This window comes from Megascapheus bottae, chromosome 9 (assembly GCF_031878675.1).
Source record: "Megascapheus bottae isolate mThoBot1 chromosome 9, mThoBot2.hap1, whole genome shotgun sequence".
Lineage (NCBI taxonomy): Eukaryota > Metazoa > Chordata > Mammalia > Rodentia > Geomyidae > Megascapheus > Megascapheus bottae.
The window spans coordinates 32,718,567-32,735,813 of NC_143517.1; positions in this window are offsets into that span (position 1 = coordinate 32,718,567).

Here is a 17,247-nt window from a genome sequence, read left to right on the forward strand (position 1 = left end):
GTTAGGATATATAAATTATGCTTTTTATTTTAAACCATAATATGTTATTTCACTATATAGATGTACCAATACGAAACCTTTCTCTTATTGATGGACACTTTCATTTTTCTAACTTTTTGTTAATAGTAATAGATAGCTATGTTTTTGCACATTTAAAAAAAAATATTGTGACACATCAGACACAAATCTGGCGATTGTCTTGGATCAGCCCTGAGAACACAAGTTCCCTTCCAAGAGCTCTATTGTGAACACAGACTGCTATGAGTCAGCCCAACCCCATTCCAACTTAACAGGCGGGTGGGGGAGGCCTGGGATTTCCCCAGAAGGAAATTTGCATCTATTAGTTACCAACCACAGTAACTTTTCAGACATTCCCACATGGAGGAAAAGTACAAAAGTACTAGGGTATACTTTTTCTTTTTGGAATGCCTAAATGCTTTTTTTTTTTTGAAATTCAAGTTGAATATATAACATATTTATATCTGTGAAACTTTCGGTCATCTTTTTTTCTTTTGGGTCAGTCGTGGGGCTTGGACACTGGGCCTGGGCACTATCCCTGAGTGCTTCAGCTCAAGGCTATTGCCCTATCCCTTGAGCTACAGCACCACTTTTGGTTTTCAAGTGGCTAATTGGAGATAAGAGTCTCATGGTCTTTAGTGCTGGGGCTTGGTTTTGAAACGCTATCCTCAGATCTCAGCCTCCTGAGTAGTTAAGATAACAAAGCTTGAGCCACTGCCCAGCTTGGTCATCTTTCAAATATAATTTCTTTTTTTATTAAATAATTTTATTGTGATTAATAGAAGGGTTACATTATATTCACCAGATAGAAGGTGCATAACTTCACAAACATTGATACCCTTTCTCATGACATGGTCCCCATTTCCCTCCCACCCTCCCCCCACTTATCTTGATTTCCCCCCTTCCCTATCCTTACCGATTTATGATGTGGTTGAAGAGTAAGGAAGTGGTTTAAATAGACAGATGTTTTCATTGTTTAATAACTATGTAATTTGTATGTTTATTGTTCTGTTACTTTAGCAATCAGAAATGACATTCCATTTTATAGACTGTATATTTTATGTGGTTTATTAAGATAAAAATAGAACAACTACATACTCTAGATTTTTCACAGGAACAATTCTGTTTTGCCTAGGCTGTCTTCTATCTTCATACAGTATAGTAAGTTATATACCACTTTTTGTACCATTTCTATAATTGTTTTTAAATTTTTCTCACTGTTTCAGTTGCCTTCCATTAACTTTCTGCTCATTGAATTTGCTACAGTAATTCGCATAGTATATCTAGTGTGGGTAAAAACAGAGCTTTCTTGATTCTAATAAATGAAAGCTGGTTTTAGAGACTCAGCTCTGAACTTAAGGTCTCAAACTTGGTAGACAGGTTTTTTTTGTTTAAGCTATACCCACGGTCTTTTCTTTTCTTTTTTCTCTAGATGTTTTGTGCCTTTTCTGGGACTATCTTAAATGACATTTCTACTTACGTAGCCCAAATTGCTGACTTGGCAGGTGCATGCTAGAACAAGATGGTATCTTGCTAACTTTTTGTAAGGGCTGGCCTTGAACTATGATTCTTCCGAACAGATTCTACCTCCCAGGTAGCTGGGATTACAAGTGTGAGCCATTACTGTGCCTGGCTCAGATAAAACTTTTATATGTTTGATTGCAGATGCATTCACATTTTGTCATAACTATACTTACATTCAATGACAATTATACAAAAATGTCTCCCTAAATATTCTTTTTAACATATATTTTATTGTACTTAATAGAAGAGTTACATTTTATTCGCCAGATAGTAAGTACATTACTTCACAAACATTGATACCCTTTCTCATGTTTTGGTCTCCATTTCCCTCCCCTCACCCCCGCCCCTCATCTTGTTTTCCCCCTTCCCTAGCCTACCTAAATATACTTTTAACTGCAAAATAATTTAAAAACTTATTTATTAGCCTGTTATTTAGAATTCAGTAACTCATGGGAAACTTTCCATGGCTAAATAGTATCTTACAACTATTCCCAAACCAACCTATCCTTTGAAATAATAGGTTTGTACTAGAAAACATTGCAGAAATACCCAGTGAGATGAGGAGAAAGGTTTAAAAGAAGAAACTTCACCAACATCATTGTGAGGTGGGAGGGTGGGAAATAAGACTATGCACAATTGTCTTAGTCGACATTATCTATGTTGTTTTTAGATTGCATGACTTCCTGCCAACTAAAAAGAATTATGTCCCTTGCCTCACAAGGAAAGTAATGTCAAAACACTGTTCATTCATCCTAGAAATTACTAGAAAGAAATGATCACCTGTCAGACACTGTTTGACAGAATATGACTTGAACAACTACCACCAAATAAAAAGAGTAATTTTGTGTCTTTGACGTGTTTATATTCTAGTGTGAGAAAGACTACCCCAGCTAGAAAGGGAAGGGAGAATATATTTAAGAGGATAAGGTCTCATCAACCGTAGGACAAAGAAACTAAAGAGAAATAACACACTTTAGAGGGACTAAAGAAAGATTAGGAAATAGTTAGGGAAATGTCCTTTTCTACAAAGAGATTTTTTGGCTAAAGAGCTGAAGGCTGGCAAGGAAGGAAAAGCCAATTACCTAAAGAGGAAATGAGTGCTCTATATTTACAAGCACAAAGGAAATGGGTGTTATTGAAGGTAGTGAGTGGGGGCTAAGAACAAAAGCCAGAAGATTACACAGAGGCCAGAATCAAATAGTAGAGACAGACTTTTATGCCATGAGTCATGGGAGTCATGGGATAAATTTTAGTGGGAAATGATGAGCTTTAGGTGTCTGAGGAGCAGGGAGAAGCTAAAGATACCCTATGCCTCTTGTACTCACACTATGTCCGCTGTCTGCACCCACCTGGCCCACTGCCTGTGGCTAACGTTCTGAATCATTGCTCAAGTGTTTACTTAATCCACAGAGTATTTCTTGGGCCACATGTTAAAGCAATCCAAACTGCTCCTCTATGCTCCTGGTTGAACTGGGCATTACCTCTCCTCTATCATAAAGTGTCTGTGCTGTTGAATCAAGGTTCATTTAACCCCAATTATCTCTGACTCATTGTCCAGAGAACACAGACACACTGGACAAAGTCCTCACTCAGTATTTTCTGAAAGACTTCAGTGCAGGTTTGATGAGAGCACATGACTGGGACTTTTCAGGGTGAAGGCATGCATTGATGCCTCTGCCAAGATACATGTAGTGAGAGGACCTGGAATCCATTGGTAGAAGTGGCCTGTGGGGACTAGCTATCTTTTGCTTCTGTGCCAAATTAACAGCGTGTCACAGAGCTTCAAACAACACACTTGTGACCTCCCATTTCTCCAGGTCACAAGTCTGACACAAGCCTGCTACAAGGCTTCCCAGAAGCTCAAGCAGAGAACCCTTCTCAGTGGTCCTTCTGGCTATTACCAAGATTCTATTCCTTGCAGTAGTCATGGTTGTAGGGCTCCCCTGCCCGCAAAGGGGTGCTCCCCACTTGTAAAGTCTGCACACATTACTGTCATCTAGCCTTAGACCGCTAGCTTCCAAACCAGTGTGCAGAGAATTCCTTGCACACTTTCCATCCCTTTTGCTTCTTCCTTTTAGATGATCAAATTATTTCCAAATCAGCTGATAAGCAACCATCGTAATCTCTGCAACCTTAGTTTCATGCATTTAAGGACACACGATAATGGACATATTTGTGAATACAAAAATATGGTACATCCTGCAGGCTAAATCCTGCCTGTTGCAATATCAAGACCTCAAAATTCCTTCCTTTCTCACAAACAAGGATCAGAAAATACCTGCCCTGAAACAGGAAGTTCAGTGACTCTTCTGTAGCTATAATTATGCTTAACCACAGCAGTTGTTTTTATATCCGGATGACATTATTTTTTTTAATGTGGGTGAGGAAGGAGGGAAAGAGTGTTAAAAGGTGATGGGGGGAAACTTTTCAGAGGATGCTACTCAGAAGAGTACACAGTTTAAAACTTAGGAATTCTGCAGTCTGGAATTTTTTATTTAATAGTTTCAGAGCTCTGGCAATTGATGCCTTAAAAAACTCTGGAGAAGATTACTGTATGATGCTATGTCAGGTTAAAAACTGACTTTGGATCTAAAATCTTAGCTACTCAGGTGGCAGAGATCTGAGGATTACAGTTCAAAGCCAACATGGGCAGAAAAGTTCATAAGACTCTTATCTCCAATAAACTACTCAGAAAAAGACAATATTAGTGCTGTAGCTTAAGTGGTACAGCACTAGCCTTGAGCAAAAGAAGCTTAGGGACAACTCCCAGGCCCTGAGGTCAAGCTCCAGGACCAGCAGAAACACAAAACAAAACAAATACATTGGAATATAATAGTCTTTATCCAAGTCACACTTAGTTACTTCTGAACTGTTAGATCTTGGGCAGGGAAACTAGAGAAACTTAATCTCATGTATTCTATTTCACATAATTTACTAGAAATTCATTTGCTGTAGGAATTTACTGGAATGTTCCCATTAAATCAACCATGTGATGAAAGGGTGACAATGACCAAGATACATTGTACTTCTAATCTGACTTGAATAAAAACCCTAATTTGAAAAGCTACTGAAAATTTAAGACAACCAAAGGAAGCTTAACAATCATGTGAAATTAATTAATGTCAAAACTCTCACCTTTAGAGTTCAAAATGCATTATACTCGTAGACATGTAGAACAGAAACTCCTTCATACAACTATTTAAAGATAATAAAAATACATTGAATAATAAAAATCTGTCACTTTCTTTGCAATACACTTTAAAATTTATATTTAATTTTTCTATATCGTGATTTAAGTAACTGTTAAACCCACTTCCATGTTATGTGTTTCAAAGGGTTGGACAATTGTACATTCTCTCCATTGAACAATAATTCAGAATTCAGACTCTATAATTAAAAATTAAGTGTTGATCTTTAGTAAAGCTAGGGTTCTCATTCTGTTTGCTTGTCTTGAATTCATTGCTTACCAATATAATTCATTTTTTCTTAAGAGTGAAATGAAATCTCCCTAACAAACTTGGGGTGAGTAAGAGAGAGGTATGTGGGGGGGACCCAGATTTGAATGGTGTAATTCCTTTGAACAATTAAGCAAAATGAATGCCAGGAAGCTAGAACCTATGTTTTCAAGGTAGGGGAGGAGGAGGCCAAGGGGCCTTGTGACAGAAAACAGAATGAAGATAGCACAAAGACTAGAAATGGTGTCTCTAGATGACTCAGCATTGAAAAGAATATAACAAGATCTCAAAGAGATTAATTATGTATTGTTGATCACTGCAGATTTATTCACAATAACCAGGATGTAACCCAAAGGCCCACTGACAGAAAAATGAGTAAAGGGGAATATGACGTACACATATGATAGAATATTTAGCCCTTCAAAATAGTAGGCAATCTGTCACGTGCTGTAACATGAACCTAGAAGTTACTTTGCTTAATTAGTCACAGAAGGAAAAGCATCATTTGATTTCTACATATATGAAACAGAGTTGTCAGAATTATGAAAACTGAAAGCAGAACAGTGTTTTCCTAGTGGTTTGGGGAAGGGTAAACTGAAAAATTATTGATTGATGGGTAAAGAGCTTCAATTTTGCAATATGAATTAGTTCTAGTAACTGCACAACACAGGGCATAAAGTTAACACTACTAATTTTACACTTAGAATGGGTAACTGCACATTTTATTATGTTTCATCACATTTTTTCTTTCTTTTTTTTTTTTTTTTTTTTTCCAGTCCTGGGCTTGAGCTCAGGGCCTGAGCACTGTCCTTGGACTTTCTCAAGGCTAGAGCTCTACCACTTGAGCCTCAGCACCACTTCCGGCTTTTTTTTTTTGTATGTGTGTGGTGCCGAGGAATCGAACCCGGGTCTTCATGCATGCTAGGCAAGCACTTTAACCACTAGGCCAAACTCCCGGCCCATTCATCACATTTTTTCATTTGTTAAATTTTATTTTTTTTGCTGGGGTGATATACAGAGGGTTGCAATTACATTCATCCAATAGTGAATACATTACTTCTTGAACATTGTTACCCTTTCCCATGTTTTTCTCCCACTTTCCTTCCCCTCATCCCTTCCCACTCATCTTGTTTTTCCCTTCCCTTCCCATTTTCAAATACATAAGTAAATGTACATACAATAATACAAAAATCAGTTACTGTAACAACATGAGATAAACCTTAAGGGGAAAAGAAAAGAAATAGCTTCACATAGGGGCCGGGAGTTTGGCCTAGTGGTTAAAGTGCTTGCCTAGCATGCATGAAGACCTGGGTTCAATTCCTCGGTACCCCACATACATAGCAAAAAGCTAGAAGTGGTGCTGAGGCTCAAGTGGTAGAGCTCTAGCCTTGAGAAAGTCCAAGGACAGTGCTCAAGCCCTGAGCTCAAGCCCAGGACTGGCAAAAAAAAAAAAAAGAAATAGCTTCACATAGTATATTAAGAACAACAATTACAAAGATAAAACTCTTGTTTTCATATCCTGGAGTTCATTTTGCTTAGCTTCATCCTATATGGACATATATGTACATAGCTTTTGAGCTATTATGATCCTCTGTTAGGAGAATCCTAAAAGTATACTAATTGTTACAAATGAGGGAAAGCATGGAGCCTGTGTTTCTTTGGGTCTGGCTTACTTCACTAATATGACCTTTTCCAAGTCTTTCCATTTCCTTACAAATGGGGCAGTGTCATTCTTTTGGATAATAGAGAAAATTTAAAAAAAATACTGAAAGCTGGGACTGGGAGTTTGGCCTCGTGGTAGAGTGCTTGCCTAGCATGCAGAAGACCTGGGTTCAATTCCTTGGTACCACATGCATAGATAAAAAGCCAGAAGTGGTGCTGAGGCCGAGGTGGTAGAGCTCTAGCCTTGAGAAAGTCCAAGGACAGTGCTCAGGCCCTGAGTTCAAGCCCAGGACTGGCAAAAGAGAGAGAGAGAGAGAGAGAGAGAGAGAGAGAGAGAGAGAGAGAGAGAGAGAGAGAGAGAGAGAGAGCGCTGAGGAGCTGGGAATGTGGCTTAGTAGTAAAGTGCTTTTCCTAGCATGCATGAAGCCCTTGGTTCAGTTCCTCAGTACCACATCAAAACTACCAAAGTGTGTGGCAGAGCACTAGCTTTGAGCACAGAGAGGATCAGGATAGAGCCAACCTTCTCAGCAGCTAGGATTATAGGCATGAGCTGTCAGTGCCCAGTCATGGAAGCTGCCAATTAAAGGACATTTGTAACAATGATGTGGAAAATGTCCGTTTAAATGTCATAGTTCACAGCACTTAGAATGTTTTAGTCAGGTAACTCTCCATGTTTCTATGCCATAGCTTCACTAACACAGCAGTCAGTTGCTCTGACAGGCTTGCCTGAATTGTTTGGATGGTTAGCGACAAAACAACACAAGAATATTCTAAGTAGAATTCATTAGAGTTGTAGTTATTTGCCACATTCTAAAATGTTCAAAGTTCTTTATAACCTAGTTTCTTCATATGATGCTTTGCATCAATTGTCTTCAGCATGCCCTGCTCATGTTCTGAAAGAAGGTAAAACTGGGCCAGGCTTTGAGGGTTTATATTGATTTTATCCCGATAAAAGTCATGGACAAGCAAGGGGCAGCTCTCTTAGTATTGACAATCCTATGTAACCGAGGCTCACAGGCCAAGTTTCCAAACTCACAGGCTTGAGTTACAAGCCTAATCCTTGAGAATTAGAGGCATATGCCACCAAGATTTGAGAGGCTTATTGCTCCAAGTGTTCAAGGGAGCCGCTTGTTTCTCTAGATATGGAGTGTTGTTACCCAACAGCCAGCGGTATAGCATCTCAGTCCTAGGTATTCAAATGTCTTTACTGTCTAAACCCTTGATGTCTCTCTTGGGCTCTTGAAGCCACCAATGGCTAGGACATTTACAGTCTTGGTTCCTGCCTTTCACTCCTCAGAGTCTCTCTCATCTTTTGTAGCTTCGGCTTCTCCAGTACCTCTTCATCTAAGTGTTTCTGCTGTCTACTATCTTAATGTACGTAGCTTCTGACTTCAGAGTGTCTCCAGAACTCTTCATCTACCCCTTAGAGTTACAACTCAGAGCTTCAGATGTCAGGGCCCTAGCTCTCTGCCTCCTGTTGCTACAGCCCTGCTCCTTGAGTAGCAGGGTGCTTAGATCTGGGTGGCTCTTCTTTGGAACTCTTTAACCACCTTTTCGGTGAGAAGTTCTTCAGTTCTGAGTACTGGAGACCAGATCCAACTGTGATTCTTAAGAAACTTTGGCCACTGTTGCTTCTGATGATCTGGGACTCATTAGGATTCTTAGTTACTATTGTTACGGCTTCCAGGGTTAAAAGCCCCAAGGTCTTGCTAATTCTTTGCACAATAAGACCAGAATGCAACACACACACACACACACACACACACACACACACACACACACATCCCACTTAGACAAAACCTATGTTTAGACCTAATTGTTGCAACACAGGGGTGTGCAGAGTATTGCATGGGAGAGAGATCTTCTATACTAACCCAAAAAATGGTAAGTGAGATGCTTATATAGATAGAAAATGTGCATAGCATGCCTGTGATAGGCCTGAAATTCCCATCGGTCACCTCACAGCTCCCAGTTCTACCAGTCACTAGCCTGGTCTAAGGACCAACCTATAGGACTCTCCCTACAGTACTGGCAAGCTTTTTTGTGAAGCCATGCTTCCTCACCTGGCCTGAGGGATAATAAATAGTTACAGGGTGAGCAGTCACAGAGAGGTCCCCATGCTTCTCTTGGGATGTGATCTCCCAGGGCTCTTGGGGGTTGTGTGGAATGATGGTGACTGAAGCAAATTCTCCTGTAGCTGATGATTTGGGTCTCAGCAGCCAAGTTGAAGTACCCCTTACAGTCTCTAGTCATCTGTAAAGTATTCCAAATTGCCAAACTGCTGTAACGACAAATCCAACTAGCCACCAGAAGGGCTGCTTTGCTTTGCATCTCCAGGTTCAAGCAGGCAGCTGTCGGTACAGAAGTCAATTCAACCAGGTCCCTAACCACTTAGTTTATATGAAGGAAAAGTGAACATCAAAAGATGCTTGTTCTCAAGACCTACTATGAAAATGTACACTAAAAAGTTTCGTAAATGCCTAAGGATGAAGAGAGAAGGAGAGGAGGACACAGTAAAAGAAATTCAATGCATAACCTAAAAAATTAAGAAAAGTGAGGGAAAGGTGAATTGGGAAGGATGGAAAGAATGAAGAAAGTGATAACATTGATTGGAATGTATTATATTCATAAAGTGCTTTATAGAATGAAAACTCCTTTGTACAACTACTTAAAGATAATAAAATATTTTAAAAATACAGTTAAAATAAAAAATGCTTAACTTCTAAACAAATGCCTTTAAGGAGAGTTGAAGTCTTTCCTCTCTCAAGAGACTTGAACGTGTATTTTAGCATAAAGATGATGAAATAAAAGGCTTTCAGGAAAAGTGGGAAATTCTATTAAAAATCCCCAGTAAAAACATTATAAACCATCTTGTGATTCATACAGCCTGACTGTTAGCTGTCATTCAGTAATTCCTTTAAAAGGAGGAACTTGGCACATCAAAATAGAACAGATGTCATTTGCTTGTCATGTTTTCTTACTTCTCTCACCAAATCAAGGGTATGGCATTAAGATGGTTCCTTCATTTGGCTTCATATGCATTACATTGTGATTCAGAAATATAAACACCAGAATTTAAATCTGGATTCCGATGTCACCTTTGTTCAATAATGTGACATTGAACAATTTTTCTTAATTCAGAAGTTGTTCTGACTCTGAAACTGCCCCGAATTTCTACCTTCAGAGATTAAGGAGTATTAAATTGAACATCTTAAGACCAAATAATTTCTTTAGAAAGCAAGCCGGGCATGGTGGCTCACTCCTGTAATCCTAGCTACTCAGGAGGCTGAGGTCTGAGGATTAAGGTTCAAAGCCAGCCCAGGCACAAAAGGACCTGAGACTCTTATCTCCAATTAACTTCTAGAAAATGGGAAATGGGGCTTGGCTCAAGGATAGGGTGGTAGCCTTGAGCTGAAGAGCTCAGGGACAGCATCCAGGCTTAGTACAAGCCCCATGATCTCCCCCCAAAAAGAAAGAAACAAAGCATGCCAGTCTGGACCTTCATAAGAAGACATTGGTTAGACTTGCTGGGGTCAGGAAGATGCAGAAAGCTTCTCTGTGCAAAAGTAGAAACAAATCTTGGCACTGGTGGCTCATGCCTGTAATCCTAGCTACTCGGGAGGCTGAGATCTGAGGAAGCAGTTCAAAGCCAGTGGAGTAGGAAGGTCTATATGATGCTTTTGTTCAATTAATCACCAAAAAAAAAAAAAAGCTAAGGAGAACTCAAATGGGAGAGTTCTAATGTTGAGCTGAGCTCAGGGATAGCACCCAGGCTCAGAGTTCAAGCTCCACAACCAACAAAACAAAGTAGAAACAAAAAGTATCTGTTAATGAAGGAAGAACAGAGGTGGGCTAGGCTGGCCTGGAGTCCTTGTACTGTTACTCTTTTCTCCAAGAGCAAACACAGGTTGCTAAAATGTCTACACATTACTGAATTAATGAAAGGCAGATAAGGACCCACCATGAAGCTAATAGGAAGTCCTTGCCCTGATATCTTCAATAAAGTTTCACTGTGATGACTATGACCTAGAAGAGGGTTAGAATCATGGACAGCTGGATATTTTCCAAGTAAATGCAAGTAAATACAATTTACCAAGTAAATACAAGTAAAATTGAAGGACGGAAAGTGTGGCCTTGTGGTAGAGTGCTTGCCTGGAATGCACAATTCTAAGGTACCATGTACACAGAAAAATCCAAAAGTAATGCTGTGGCTCAAGTGCTAGAGCACTAGCCTCAAGAAAGCTCAAGGACAGTGCCCAGGCACTGAGTTCCAGCCCCAAGACTGGCCAAAAGAAAAAAAAAAAAGAAAAGTTGAAAGCTTTAGATGATCACAACATAGGCACACAAGAGTTGAGCACAAAAATAGTTACCAGTAACGTTTCTTTGCTTTATATTACAAGTTCTTTATATGTAAATCATACACAAATATTTATTTTAGGAAGTCTCATTCAAATTTTCCATTCGTTTTTAGGTTTAGTAAAAATTGTATTATACTTTTCAAGATCTATGGCAACCACCTTTTGGTCAATTACACACACCTATGATTTGGGACTGTTTCAATTATGCCTTTATTTCTCATTCTCTGCCTCCAGTCTTCCTATTTAACCTATTTATATGTACCCTGGAAAACAACTAAAGATGTACCGAAGTATTGTCTTCTTATGATTGTCATGTAATAATCCTCCTTTCTCTGCTCTCTGTCAAATCTCTTTATTTGGCATATGAAAATAAATGGCTGCACCTAAATTGAGACTTCTAGATTTGACATGGGGGGTAAAGACTCAATTTCAATTGCAAAATAGTTAGATCACTACCTTCTTATGAAAAAGTAAATTTTAAATACAAAACACAACTACATAGACATAAAAATTTATTACTCAATAGACATAATGTTTTATTACAGAGATTAATATGTATCTATGACATACAAACCCTCAGCCTAATTTTAATTATGTTCTAAAATCTAAGTGCCAGTGATTGTATATAAAGATTCCCTTCCTGATTTATTTGTATTTGGATATTTGAAATTTGATAGGGAAGGGGGGAAAACCAAGACGGGTGGGGGGTGTGGGAGGGGAGGGAAACGGGTACCAAGACATGTGAAAGGGTATCAATGTATGTGAATTAATGCACCTTCTATCTGGCAAATATCATGTAACCCTTTTACTAATTACAATTAAAAAAAAAGATTCCCTTCCTGAATACTTGTTAAACATGTCATTTGAATATGTAAAAATCAATTTTAACAAATTCGTTAATAAAAAATGTCTGTATTTATGCACTATTTTTATTTAATCCTGTTTTAAGGTGATGAATATTAGCACTGTGTTTTTCATACTAGCCAGCAATTTCTCTGGCAACTCACATGTGTAGTCCTAGGTAGTCAGGAGGTTGAGATCTGAGGTTTGTGGTTAGAGCCAGGCCAGGCAGGAAAGTCCAGGACATTCTTCTCCCCACTAACCTACCCAAAAAGCTGGAAGTAGCACTGTGGCTCAAGTTCTGGAGTGCTAACCTTGAGCTAAATGAAGCTCATGGGCTTCAGGTAGACTCTGAGTTCAAGCCCCAGGACCAACACACACACACACACACACATACATCCACACACGCAGAGGCCTTTCCTCTTACATGCTTTTAGTTAACACTTGGGCTCAATTAAGGCATAGGACTTTCAACAACAACAACTTTTAAATACTTGTTTAATTATTATAAAGAAATCAATTCAGTGGTTTCTACCACATTCACGGTGTTGCATAAGTCCTCATCCTTGTTTGGTTCCGAAACATCTTCCTCACCCCCAAAATAAGCGTTTTATCCATTAAGCAAATGCTCTCTATTCTTCTGTCTCTCAGTCCTTGGTCACCATCATTGTGTAGCAAATCTCACATAGTCCTACTGGAATATAAATGGAAAAATATTTATAAATAAATACAGTAGAAATGGAATAAATAAAAGGGTTTTGGCTGTATGTTCCCACCCAATGATTTCTCTGGCTCTCCTAGATACTTCCTCTTTGTCTGAAAACAGTTATTTCTCCTTGCTTAACTTTCTGTGTCTTCAAAAAAATGCTGACTGAGAGAAGGCAATATAAGTGTAGTAGCATATCTGAAGGAGCTTTGGGATCCGTAAAACACTATTTATGTGATAGAAACAAGTAGGAAATTCTCTTGAGGCGTGTTTTCGCTAATGAAGAGTTACAACACCACCACTGCTAGTGATGACCTCAGAAGGAGGAGCTCCTATGTGGAGACGTTTCACCGGAAAATTCTTCAGAATCTGTAGCAGATGCCTGTATTTCATCACTGATGATTCACTCCTCCTTTAAGAATAGAAACACAAAACTCTCCCTCTCTCTCTCTCTCTCTCTCTCTCTCTCTCTCTCTCTCTCTCTCTCTCTCTCTCTCTCTTTCTGTCTCTGTCTTGACAATTGTATGGGTGAAGATGTCAACAGAGGAAAATCTCTGATAGGAGAGAAGTAATATCTCAACTCACATTCCTAGTTTCCACATAAATCACAAGATCTTGAAACCCACAACAAAAGCATTTTGAGAGGCTTTACAAAAAAGGGAACTCACAAAAGGAAGTTCAGTAAGATTTACTTAGCAAAATTGGATAAAGTAGAGAGAAACAGAAAACAGCATGTGTCAGGACCAAAAGGACTCAAAAATAATAATTCTTAAATTAGTATCTTGTCTACAAATATGACCAATCAAGAGCCATCAACAAACCTATACAGGAAAAGAAGAAGCACAAAAGCAACAACAAAAAGTAGAATTTAAACATGATAAATACACAAATTAATTCACAAATAGAGATTCTAGAAAGAGTTCTGAAATGATCAAAAATGAAACATGTCTTGGTGCCAGGTGACTCATGTATGTATTCCTAGCTACTCTGGAAGCTGAGAGCTGAGGTTTGTGGTTCAAAGCCAGCCTGGGAAGTAAATTCCATGAGACTCTTACCTCCCAATTAACCATGAAAAAGTTGGAGGCAGAGCTGTGGCACAGTGCTAGCTTTGCACACAAAAGTTCAGGGACAGTGTTCAGGCCCTGAGTTCAAGCCCCAGGACCAATAACAAATAAGTAAAAATGAAAAGAAAAAAGAAATGTGAATAGTAAACATGAATAAAACCATTTAAGATATTTAACTATTGGGGGTAGGGATGTAGCACAGTTTTAGAGCACTTGTCACAGTTAGCGATAGCATGAAGTAATAGAAATTTACAAATAGTATACAAGCTTTACATTTGTCTTTTCTCTCTTCATTGAAAAGGGTGATTTCACATTCAGCCTATGTGCAGAAGAATAATTCTTAAATGATATATTCTCAATAAATATGGTACAAAATTATATATAGTTTTTAAAAATCTATACTATGGTCGCTAGGGGGAGCTCAACATTTAATTTGCATTCTGAATCAGTCCAAAGCACTGGCAATCCACAAAGCAGTTTACACCACATTTCATTGTGTGCCAGGGGTGTCAACTAAAACTGACACCATTATTTTTTCCACAAAATAAAAGAGATTGAATGAACCAGACTTTCATGCTTTTCATGGTACTTGGGGGCAAGTATAAGCGTCTTGGTCTCTGTGGCGCCACTTGCAAAATAACACATAATGCTTCTTTGATGGAAGTTACAAAATGTCTCAGGCTCTATAGTCCAAAATGGAAAGTAGAGAGAAAGATCTGACATGATCCTGCCCCAGCAACACAGTAACCACAGGGACAGGATCTGGCCTCAAAAAATGTCTATCTTCTTATCCACATTCATATTTGATATGAGTCATTCATAAATGCACTTCTTGTTGTGATGGATAACATTTTTAAATAACACAAGAAATACTTCTATTTTGTGCCCTTGTCTAGTTCTGTCATGGCCATGACCTTGAATGTTGAGTCATCAATTTCTTGGCTGCTACCTCCATGGATTGAAGAAATGAAGACCTTTCTTCTGAGTAGACTTGAAGGAAACTTAAAAGTTTCAATAAGATCATCCCTTTCTTGCCCAGAATTTTAACTGTCAGAGAGTTAAGTCACCTTGATGTTCCTTCCTAGTTTCCTCTAAGGAAAACCTGTTCTGCCTTTGGTTGAGAACAGGAATGGCAGCCAGATGCTAAGATTCATCTCTGCTATTCTCTTGGCCAAAACTTTAGAAAATCCACAATTTCCTAGAATCTTCCCAACTGACCTCTTGGAACAAAAATACTACCCTCTACCCAGAATGTTGACTTGTTCTGGGGTTTTTTTTGGACGGTTGTGGGGCTTGAATTCAGGGTCTGAACACTGTCCTTGGGCTTTCTCAAGGCTAGAGCTCTACCACTTGAGCCACAGTACCTCTTCTGGCTTTTTCTATGTATGTGGTACCAAGGAATCAAGGCAAGCACTTTTTTTTTTTTTTGCCAGTCCTGGGCTTAAGCTCAGGGCCTGAGCACTGTCCTTGGATTTTTCTCAAGGCTAGAGCTCTACCACTTGAGCCTCAGCACCACTTCTGGCTTTTTCTAAGTATGTGGTACCAAGGAATTGAACCTGGGTCTTCGTGCATGCTGGGCAAGCACTCTACCACTAGGACAAACTCCCAGCCCCAAGGCAAGCACTCTTACCACTAGGCTAAACTCCCCGCCCCAGAATGTTGATTTTTTGACATAGTATTTCGCACTAAGAAAAAGAAAATAAGCTTCTCATTCATATAATTCTATCACAAGAAACAACTTGATTTGGGAAGGAAGTTCAATTTATTGGAACTCTATACCCACCAGATGGTACATCATCTTGGGAAGATCATTCACAGTTTACAAAGTTATGATCTGAAAATATTCCCTGACAAATGAGTAATCCAGTAGTTCAGTAATAACTATACAACACTGGAATAAAGAAGAATTTCTCCAGGTCAATGGGAATGAAAATCACTTGAAGCCAGGTGTGGTGGCTCACCCTTATAATCCTTAGCAAGTTAGGAGGCTAAGAGCTGAGGATCCTCGGCGAACCTGGACATGCTTAACTTCAAGTAATCACTAGAAAATGGGAAGTGGGACTGTGGCTCAGGGGTAGGGCAGTAGCCTGGAGTGGTTGAGCTCAGGGACACTGCCCAGGCCCAGAGTTCAAACCCCATGACCCACCCCCCCCACCCCACACACACAAAAATCACTTGAAGCCAGGCCTCATTCTCAGATATTTTAAGATAGCAGGTCTAGAGTGAGGTCCAGAAATCTCCTCTTACAGGCATCTGTTCACCAATATAGATCCAGGTAGGTCAGGAAGTAAGAACCATGAGTAAAGGGTGCTCTTTATATACATAGCTGCAAAGGAAGAATTGTATGTCTTCTGAAAACAAGTCCAACTGGTTACTTTAAAATAAAGTGAAGGGGCCAGGAGTGTGGCCTAGTGGTAGAATGCTTGCCTAGCATGCACAAACCCCTGGGTTAGATTCCTGTGTACTACATACACAGAAAAAGCCAGAAGTGGTGCTGTGGGTCAAGTGATAGAGCACTACCCTTGTGAAAGCTCAAGAACAGTGTGCAGGTTCTGAGTTCAATCCCAGGACCAGCAAAAAAAAAAAAAAAGTAAAATGAAGATAATATACTGTAAAAGTAAGATCTGCAGGAGCATTTGCTGATTGTCTCCATGGGCGGAGCCTTGAGATAGTGATTTGACTAGATAGCAAGAGTACTTTTTAGATATCATTGATTTTACTTAGACTCAATGTGGTTTGAGACTGCTCAGTCCATTATCAAGATGTTTACTCCTTTACTGTAGTCCATAACGGGACCTGCTCAGCTTCTCTTAGTCACCAGCTTCTGAATTCTAGGCAGGGCCAGACTCCTGGCCCACTACTCTGACCATTAATGCATCCTACTGATAGTAAGTTTGGTCTCTGAATTGACATTTTTTCAAGGAATACTATGCCCTTACCAAATCAAGAAAGTAGTGCATTCTTAAAAAATAAGGTATTTAATCAAGTGTTAAGGAACTTTTTATTCTAGACCTCTACTTTACCCACAGTAGGAATCATTAATTAATACTATTTTATTAGTTTTAAGCTATGCTTTTGTAAGCTTCTGTGTGTGTGTGTGTGTGTGTGTGTGTGTGTGTGTGTGTGTGAACACGCACGCCAGTCCAGAGTTTTGAACTCAGATCCTTGGCACTGTTCCAGAGCTTTTCTGCTCAATGCTAACTAGCATTCTACCACTTGAGCCACAACTCCACTTTTGTCTTTCTGGTATTTAATTGAAGATAAGAGTCTTACACTTGAAAAAAAAATCTTATTAAGTAAGCCAGACCCAAAGGAACATAGGCTCAATGGTTTCCCTCATTTGTCATAATTAGTACACACCTACAACTTTCCTAGCAGAGGATTTCAAAAGCACAAAACCTAGATACATAAGGTCATATGTGATGAGGCTAAATGAAAGGATCTCCAGGATATAGAAACAAGAGCTTTATCTTGTGATTGTTGTTCTTAATGTACTATGTTATTTCTCTTCTCTTTTGTTGCCCTTTGGTTAATATAATATTGTTACTGAATCTGACTTTGTTACCTGGCATATTATATTTAGGTTTATGATTGCGAAGGGGTGGGGGGGGAGGGAAATG